The sequence below is a fragment of the Arachis hypogaea genome, chromosome 6 (genome assembly GCF_003086295.3).
Source record: "Arachis hypogaea cultivar Tifrunner chromosome 6, arahy.Tifrunner.gnm2.J5K5, whole genome shotgun sequence".
NCBI classification, from domain to species: domain Eukaryota; kingdom Viridiplantae; phylum Streptophyta; class Magnoliopsida; order Fabales; family Fabaceae; genus Arachis; species Arachis hypogaea.
The window spans coordinates 98391872-98402388 of record NC_092041.1 but is presented as its reverse complement, the minus strand read 5'-3'; positions in this window follow the sequence as shown (position 1 = coordinate 98402388).

Below are 10517 nucleotides of genomic sequence, written 5' to 3'. Positions count from 1 at the left end.
TAAGAGCAGCATGATCAGTATACACAATCACTTTTGATCCTACTAAATAGGATCTGAATTTGTCAATGGCGTAAACCACTGCAAGTAGCTCTTTTTCTGTGGTTGTGTAATTCTTCTGTGCATCATTTAGAACACGGCTGGCATAGTAAATGACATGCAGAAGCTTGTCATGCCTTTGTCCCAACACTGCACCAATGGAATGGTCACTGGCATCACACATCAGTTCAAATGGTAATGTCCAGTCTGGTGCAGAGATGATTGGTGCTGTAACCAATTTAGCTTTCAGAGTCTCAAATGCCTGCAGACACTCTTTATCAAAGATAAATGGCGTGTCAGCAGCTAGCAGGTTGCTCAGAGGTTTGGCGATTTTTGAAAAATCTTTTATAAACCTCCTATAGAATCCTGCATGCCCCAGAAAGCTTCTGATTGCCTTAACATTAGCAGGTGGTGGTAATTTTTCAATTACTTCTACCTTAGCTTGATCCACCTCTATTCCCTTGTTCGAAATTTTGTGCCCAAGGACAATTCCTTCAGTCACCATAAAATGACATTTTTCCCAGTTTAAAACCAGGTTAGTCTCTTGGCATCTTTTTAGAACAAGTGCTAAATGGTAAAGGCAGGAGCTGAATGAGTCTCCAAATACTGAAAAGTCATCCATGAAGACTTCCAGAAATTTTTCCACCATATCAGAGAAAATTGAGAGCATGCACCTCTGAAAGGTTGCAGGTGCATTGCACAGGCCAAATGGCATCCTTCTGTATGCAAATACTCCAGATGGGCATGTGAATGCCGTTTTCTCCTGATCCTGGGGATCTACTGCAATTTGATTATAACCTGAATATCCATCCAGGAAGCAGTAGTATTCATGACCTGCTAGTCTTTCTAGCATCTGGTCTATGAATGGTAAAGGAAAATGATCCTTTCTGGTGGCTGTATTGAGCCTTCTGTAGTCAATGCACATACGCCACCCTGTAACTGTCCTTGTAGGGACCAGTTCATTTTTTTTTCATTATGAACCATTGTCATGCCACCCTTCTTAGGGACAACTTGGACAGGGCTCACCCAGGGGCTGTCAGAAATAGGATAAATAATCCCAGCCTCTAGTAATTTAGTGACCTCTTTTTGCACCACTTCTTTCATAGCTGGATTCAGCCGCCTTTGTGGTTGAACCACTGGCTTGGCGTCATCCTCCAACAAGATTTTGTGCATGCATCTGGCTGGGCTAATGCCCTTAAGATCACTAATGGACCACCCAAGAGCTGTCTTGTGCATCCTTAGCACTTGAATTAGTGCTTCCTCTTCCTGTGGCTCTAAGGTAGAGCTTATAATTACAGGAAAGGTTTCACCTTCTCCCAGAAATGCATATTTCAGGGATGGTGGTAATGGTTTGAGTTCAGGTTTTGGAGGTTTCTCCTCTTCTTGAGGGACTTTCAGAGGTTCTATTATCTTCTCTGATTCCTCCAAGTCAGGCTGAACATCTTTAAAGATGTCCTCTAGCTCTGATTCGAGACTCTCAGCCATATTGACCTCTCTTACCAGAGAGTCAATAATATCAACACTCATGCAGTCATTTGGGGTGTCTGGATGTTGCATGGCTTTAACAACATTCAACTTGAACTCCTCCTCATTGACTCTCAAGGTCACTTCCCCTTTTTGGACATCAATGAGGGTTCGGCCAGTTGCTAGGAAAGGTCTTCCTAGAATGAGAGTTGCACTCTTGTGCTCCTCCATTTCCAGCACCACAAAGTCAGTAGGAAAGGCAAATGGCCCAACCTTGACAATCATGTCTTCAATCACGCCTGATGGGTATTTAATGGAGCCATCAGCAAGTTGAAGACATATCCTGGTTGGTTTGATTTCTTCAGTCAAACTAAGCTTTCTGATAGTAGATGCAGGTATTAGGTTGATACTTGCCCCAAGATCACATAAAGCTTGCTTGGTACAAACACCTTCTAATGTGCATGGTATCATAAAGCTCCCAGGATCTTTAAGCTTCTCAGGTAAGCTTTTCAGAATGACTGCACTGCATTCTTCAGTGAGGTAAACTTTTTCAGTTTCCCTCCAATCCTTCTTATGACTTAAGATCTCTTTCATGAACTTAGCATAAGAGGGTATTTGCTCAAGTGCTTCTGCAAACGGAATCTTTATTTCAAGAGTCCTGAGATAGTCTGCAAAGCGGGCAAATTGCTTATCCTGTTCCGCCTGGCGGAGTTTTTGAGGATAAGGCATTTTGGCTTTGTATTCCTCAACCTTAGTTGCTGCAGGTTTATTACCTACAGAAGTGGGTTGGGAAGCCTTTTTAGAAGGGTTGTTATCAGCACTTGTATGTGACTGATCACCCACTGGCATTTGAATGCCAGGTGTGGAAGCTGGAGTGGCGTTAGAAGCCACCTCTGGCGTTTGAACGCCAGAACCATGTTCCTTTTGGGCGTTCAACGCCAGATCCATGCTTGTTTCTGGCGTTGAACGCCAGGAATGAGCATGAGCTGGGCGTTCAGCGCCAGCTTCATTCCTCTCTGGGCTCTGATTGTCCTCAGAGGTATTTTGAGTAGACATCTGTTCATTTCTTGGCTTCCTGCTGCTTTGAAGTGAGGTATTTAATGTTTTCCCACTTCGTAATTGAACTGCTTGGCATTCTTCTGCTATTTGTTTTGACAGTTGCTTTTCTGTCTGCTTTAATTGCACTTCCATATTCCTGTTAGCCATTCTTGTTTCCTGTAATATTTCCTTGAATTCGGCTAGCTGCTGAGTTAGAAAATCCAATTGTTGATTAATTTCATTAGCCTGATCCACCGGACTGAGTTCTGCAGTCACTGTTTTAGCTTCTTCTTTCATGGAAGATTCACTGCTTAGGTACAGATGCTGATTTCTGGCAACTGTATCAATGAGCTCTTGAGCTTCTTCAATTGTTTTTCTCATATGTATAGATCCACCAGCTGAGTGGTCTAGAGAAATCTGAGCTTTTTCTGTAAGCCCATAGTAGAAGATGTCTAATTGCACCCATTCTGAAAACATTTCAGAGGGGCATTTTCTTAGCATCTCTCTGTATCTCTCCCAGGCATCATAGAGGGATTCATTATCTCCTTGTTTGAAGCCTTGGATGCTTAGCCTTAGCTGTGTCATCCGTTTTGGAGGGAAATAGTGATTCAGGAATTTTTCTGACAGCTGTTTCCATGTTTTTATGCTGTTCTTAGGCTGGTTATTTAACCACCTCTTAGCTTGATCTTTTACAGCAAATGGAAACAGTAATAATCTGTAGACATCCTGATCCACTTCTTTATCATGTACTGTATCAGCAATTTGCAGAAATTGTGCCAGAAACTCTGTAGGTTCTTCATGTGGAAGACCAGAATACTGGCAGTTTTGCTGCACCATGATAATGAGCTGAGGATTCAGCTCAAAGCTACTAACTCCAATGGAGGGTATACAGATACTACTCCCATATGAAGCAGTAGTGGGGTTAGCATATGACCCCAGAGTCCTCTTGTCTTGTCCATTCATACTTACTTCCATATTGGATTACAAGAGATAATTTATATGTTGATTTAAAGAAAATGGAATAAGTAAAAACAAAATATATAGAAAGAAGTTAAATTTTTTTTTGAATATATTTCGAAAACTTTGAAATTAAAATCTAAGATTTATAAAAAAAAAAATCGAAAAAGTGGTTCAAAATTAGTTAGAGAAAATAATTTTTTTTTGAATTTTGAATTTTATGATGAAAGAGAAAAACACACAAAAGACACAGACTTAAAATTTTTAGATCTAGTGCTCCTTATTTTCGAAAATTTTTGGAGGGAAAACACCAAGGAACACCAAACTTAAAAATTTTAAGATCAAGACACAAGAAAAACTCAAGAACACCTTGAAGATTCACAAGAACACCAAGAACAAAAGGAAGAACACCAAACTTAAAATTTTTTTGAAGACTTTAATAAAATTTTCGAAAATTATAAAAAGATTAACAAGAAAACACCAAATTTAAAGTTTGGCACAAGATTCAATCCAAGAAAAATTATTTTTGAAAAAGGTTCCAAAGGGTATAACCAATTATCAAGAACAACTTGAAGATCAAGGAAGAACCAAGAACATTAATACGAAAATTTTAAGGAAAATATAAAATATGTAGTTAACACCAAACTTAGAATAAGACACTAAATTCACGAAAAATCAACAATTAATTAAGAGAAATAATATTTTTGAAAAGAAATTTTTGAAAAGAAACTATCCTATCAAAATTTAATGACTCTGTAACAACAAAAATAAATTATTCCTGATCTAAGAAATAAAATATGCCTTCAATTGTTCAAACTCAATAATCCCCGGCAACGGCACCAAAAACTTGGTGCACGAATTTGTGATTCGCACAACTGACCAGCAAGTGCACTGGGTCGTCCAAGTAATACCTTACGTGAGTAAGGGTCGATCCCACGGAGATTATTGGTTTGAAGCAATCAATGTTTATTTTATTTGTCTTAGTCAGGATACCAATAGGATTCTTTAGCCTCGTATTTTAATAAGGAAAAGGGCATAAAACTTATAATTATTACTTTAATAATGAAAAATAAAAGCGTTACTTGTTGTGCAGTAATGGAGAATATGTTGGAGTTTTGGAGATGCTTTGTCCTCTGAATTCCTGCAATGTAATATTTAACTCAATTGTTTGTAAAGCACGTCTACGGCAAGCTGCATGTAGGGCGTCACTATTGTCAGTGGCTACTTCCCATCCTCTCAGTGAAAACGTTCCTATGCTCTGTCACAGCACGGCTAATCATCTGTCGGTTCTCAATCAGGTTGGAATAGAATCCATTGATTCTTTTGCGTCTGTCACTAACGCCCATCCTTCAGGAGTTTGAAGCTCGTCACAGTCATTCAATCCCAGAATCCTACTCGGAATACCACAGACAAGGTTTAGACTTTCTGGATTCTCATGAATGCCGCCATCAATCCGGCTTATACCGCGAAGATTCTGTTGGGGAATCTAAGAGAAGTTCATTCAGTCTGATGTAGAACGGAGGTGTTTGTCAGGCACACGTTCATAGATTGAGAGAGGTGATGAGTGTCACGGATCATCACCTCTTTCACAATTAAGCGCGAATAAACATCTTAGATCGGACCATACACACGTTTGAGTGAAATAGAAACAATTACATTAATTCATCGAGACGCTGCAGAGCTCCTCACCCCCAACAATGGAGTTTAGAGACTCATGCCGTCAAAAGTATGTAATTCAGATCTGAAAATGTCATGAGGTACAAGAAATGTCTGTAAAAGTTGTTTAAATAGTAAACTAGTAACCTAGGTTTACAGAAAATGAATAAACTAAGATAATTGGTGCAGAAATCCACTTCTGGGGCCCACTTGGTGTGTGCTGGGGCTGAGACTAAAGCTTTCCACGTGTAGAGGCCTTTCTTGGCGTTAAACTCCAGGTTATGACGTGTTTTGGGCGTTCAACTCCGGATCATGACATTTTTCTGGCGTTTAACTCCAGACAGCAGCATGAACTTGGCGTTTAACGCCAAGTTACGTCGTCTATCCTTGCGCAAAGTATGGACTATTATATATTGCTGGAAAGCCCTGGATGTCTACTTTCCAACGCCGTTGAGAGCGCGCCAATTGGACTCCTGTAGCTCCAGAAAATCCATTTCGAGTGCAGGGAGGTCAGGATCCAACAGCATCAGCAGTCCTTTTTCAGCCTAAGTCAGATTTTTGCTTAGCTCCCTCAATTTCAGCCAGAAAATACCTGAAATCACAGAAAAACACACAAACTCATAGTAAAGTCCAGAAATATGATTTTTGCCTAAAAACTAATATTATTTTACTAAAAACTAACTGAAACATGCTAAAATCTACATGAAATTACCCCCAAAAAGCGTACAAAATATCCGCTCATCAATCCACGTGACTTTTTAATGGAGGCATGCGCTGGTACCTGTGCGTACGCACAGGTCTGGGCATGGGCACACTTGCTGATTTTTCTCTTGTGCGTGGGCACAGGTGCTGATTTTGACCCTAGTGCGTGGGCATAGACCTGTGCATGGGAACATGTGCTGATTTTGACACTTGTGCGTAGGCACAGAAGGTGTGCGTGGGCACAGGCTGAAATGCTTCTCTCCTTTGTTTTCTTCATGTTTTCTCCCTTTTTGCATGCTTTTTTCTACTTCTACCAAACCATTCTTGCCTCTAGGACCTAAAATCACTCAACAAACATATCACGGAATCAAATAGAATAAAAGTGGGATTAAATTGCTCAATTTAAGCACAAAAATGCATGTTTTCACAATTAAGCTCAATTTAGAGAGAAAATACAAAAGTATGGTATATTGGTGAATAAATGTGGGTTAATATGATGAAATCCACTCAAATCAATCCAAAATTTATCATCAAATATGGATTCATCAATTCCTTCACACTTAAACAATAGCATGTTCTCATGCTAAACACATAAAAAGGAGAAGGATAAAAGGGCAAGAAACTTATTCAATGCATCTACCTACATGCATGTATACTATATACTATTTATATTTATCTATACTATCTATAGTTTCCTATTGATTTCGTTAGGACAAAAAATCACATTCCCAAGCAAGAGTATAAACATTTGGGGCAAAGCAAAGAAGTAGCTCAATGCAAGCAAAATCTAGAGAATTAATTCAAGTTTCAAAATGAAGCAACTTGCAAGAATGAATGATAAGAGATGCGAAAATATAGAATTGAGTGATCGAACCCTCACTTGGTGTGTATACATTCTAGTCACTCGGTGTTTAGGGTCAATTCACTCAAGTCTCCTCCTAATCATGCTTTCAAAGATTTACTTTTCATCTAACAATTAACAAATATGTGATGCATGAATGCAATTATCATGAGGACTTATTAGGGTTGTAATGGGGTTAGGGTCAAGGTGGAATAGATATGGCTAAGTGGACTAAATTGAATTAAATCCTAGATTAGATTAAGTATCCCACTCAACCTATATCAATCAAATCACAAAAATGCATTCTAACCACTCATTACTTCTTTTCACACACATTCATGCCTTGGTTTCTATTCAAGACACATATGCATTTCTTATTCATTCATTTCTTTTTTTTTTCTTTGGGGGCAACATTTGTTCCCTCTTATTATTATTTTTTTTATTTTATTTTTTTCCTTTGTTTTTTTTTTAGGACAAATACATATGGTTAAAGCAAATTGATACATGAATGTGCACCCTCTCTTCCAAATTTTCAATAAGTACCCAAAACAAAATTTTTTCTCTACCAATGCTTCCCAAAACTTTCCCCACACTTAAATGAAACACACAGTTTAACCTAAGCTAATCAAGGATACAAATCAAGGTAAATCATGGTTTTTCGCTTGAGGTTGTGATGTAGTGATATTAAAAATAATGGGGTAAATAAGGCTCAAAAGGGGTTAATAACGGTAGATGTAAGGGTAGGTCTATATGGGTGAGTGAGTTTAATTCAAAAATGGCCTCTATCATGCTCAATGCATTCAAACATCAACTATCGGAAATAAAGAATAAAGTAAAACCAAGATTAAAATGTGTAACCACTCAATATAGCTCAAAACTCACGAGGTATTTGTTCTTTCCTCTTCTATGTTCTATAAAAATTCATTCAAGAAAGTTTTAAAAATAATTTTTCAAACAATTCAATAGAATGCCCTATAACAAAAGTTCTTGGAAAATCCTTGTTGTTTTTTCACCAAAATTATTTTCTATATGTATGTATGATGTGATGGATGCAGTTTTTCAAAATTTTTCTAGTTCTCTTCCTAATTTTTAACAACCAAAAACTAACATGAACAATTAGGACCAAAATTGAACTAGGTGCTATACTATTCACAAAATCTAATCACAACTTCTATCTATAAAATATATAGCATACAAAAGATGCAAAATGCAATAGATATAAACTATGAAGAAGATGCAATGCAACAATAAAAAACACTCCAAATATCTACAAAAAAAAAACATAATAAAAATGAACAAAAATAAAGTGCAAAGTGTTCGAAAAAGAAATTTACGCCCCAAAAGTGGTGAATCCTCCCCACATTTAAGCGATTGCATAGTCCTCCTTGCATGAAGACAATTTGGGGAGAATGGCTCTAGAGTACTCCACCTTCAATTGGTGGATGCGGGGGCCTGGGTTGCATGGAGATCTCCAAGTCCAATGTATTCTTGGCATCTCCATCCTCGGTATCCTCTTTCTCTACTGACTCCTTGCCGTTATGTCTCATCCTCAAAAAGAGTGAATAAGGTATAATTAGAAATCATAGGGCAAGTAGCACAAAAGGGTAAAGAGGAGAGCTAATAAGCTTCTAATTGAGGAAGTTTGCATAGCGGTGTGGTATGATGAAAATGAGTCGTGTGTGTATTCCAATTATGCGCACGGTTGGAATACACACAATAGCCGGTTAAAACGGTATTCACACAAAAAATAATAGCATGTGTTCCTCAATTAAGTAGCCTAGGTTGCAATTAAAGAATAAGCAAAACTTAAGGCACAAGCAACCCTAGGTAACCACAAAAGTGAATTGAGTATATGAGGTATTGGATATTGGAATTGTGCAAATGAAGGTGCAAAATGATATAGAAGCACAATAAACAATAACCAATTCCATGATTAAAACAACCTACTTGTTCATCATGATACATAATGCAATAGTCACATGGTAAAGGTACTTGTTACAAAAAGTGATAAGCATGATAAGAATCAAGTTAAGTCACTCAAACAAATGCAAAGCATTAACAAGGAACAAGTACCGGTCATGTGATGAATTTAATATGAAAATCATGATAAACAAGTAATCTCTACTGAAATCACTTAATCCAATGCACTTATATCATTTGTCCTAGTGGTACAATCAAAATATGAGTATTCAAATCCACTAAGTACTAGTAAATTAAGGCAAGGTATAAGTGCACTGGTGTAAACTTCAAGCAACGAGCAACCCAATCAATATTAAACAAACACTTGCAACTTATTCAATTAACAAGCAAGTAAACCAAAACTAATATAACTACTAAAATGAAAATGAGATGCAATGAAAACTAAGTAAAACAAGTAGAGAAACATGAAAAAAAAATAAGAGAAGAGAGAGGTGAAAGGGGGGTGGAAGTGTGTTAGGGTTCAAAGAAAAGTGCATTAAAAATTTTGCCCAAAACGGCACTTGTGCGTACGCACACTAGGCGAAACAGGGAAGGACGCGTCCGCGCAAGGTGTGCGAACGCTCTGAACAGAGAGGGAACAAGACGTGTGCATACGCACAAACGGGTGCGTACGCACAAAACACTTTTTTTTTTGCAGGTTTAGGATCATGTGTGCGCACGGACAATGGGCTGTGCGCACGCACAGGAACAAAAATGGGTAGGGGTTCATGCACATAGGGCGGGCGAGCGCTCCCACCAGAGGGAGTGTAAAGACATGTGCGTACGCATAGGGAGGTGCGCACGCACAAAGCGCAAAACAGAGAGAGATGTGTGCCCACATAGCGTGCGAGCGCTCTCAATAGAGGGCATATAGGCTAGTGTGTGTACGCACAGGTGGGTGCATACGCACATTGTGTAGAATTTTGTTGTTGTGTGCGTGCGCACAAGGGTGTGCGTACGCACATGCCCTGTTTTTCCAAAAATTTTTCTTTCAAAATCTCATGCACTCAACCTTAGCTCAACCAAAATTCAATCCCAAACATTCATAACTTCAAAAAATCATGATCCAGACCAAAACCAACCTACTAAATTCAAAATTAAACTAATCCTAAGCTAACCAAGAGAAAGTGTAAGAAAGATGTTACCATGATGGGGGTGTCTTCCACCTAGCACTTTGGTTATAGTCCTTAAGTTGGACTTGTTGTGGAGACTTTTGCTAGGGTGGCTTATGTTTCCACTCCTCCTTGAACCTCTATCCTAGCTTGCACTTTATAGGTCCTCCGGGATCCCATATTCTAGGCATCCGCTCACCTTCTTGTTAATCTTCATGCTTTAAGCCGGATGGACAAACTATCAACTTACCCTTGTAGTCCCCCAACACTCTCTGGAAATCACTCAATTGTGCTTCCCACCACGCTTGAGCTCCAACTCTTGAATTGATTTCCTTGAAGATCCTTGGATTCTCTTGGCAACCCACACTCCTTTTTCCACCATGTATCAACCCAAGAAGGACATTGAGTTGGTAATCTATCTCCAAGATAGCATATTGATAGGGGCCAATGAAGTTCATAGGTGCAATTGCCACACACTCAATATGCTCTTGATTGTCTTCCTCCTCTTCCCCATCACTCACATTATAACAAGGAGGTTGTGAGAAGTCTACCTCCATGTCTCTCTCAAACTCAATGGGAAGAGGATCATTAGGATCATTAAGGGGATTAACCAAGGAGAACAAAAAATCATGAATGATGGAATCCTCATCTCGATCAATCTCCCTCAACTCTTCCTTTCTCTCCTCCAGTTCACTTGTCTCACCTTCCTCCTCTTGTTGCTGTTCAAACCTTAGCTCCTCTTCTTCCGCTTG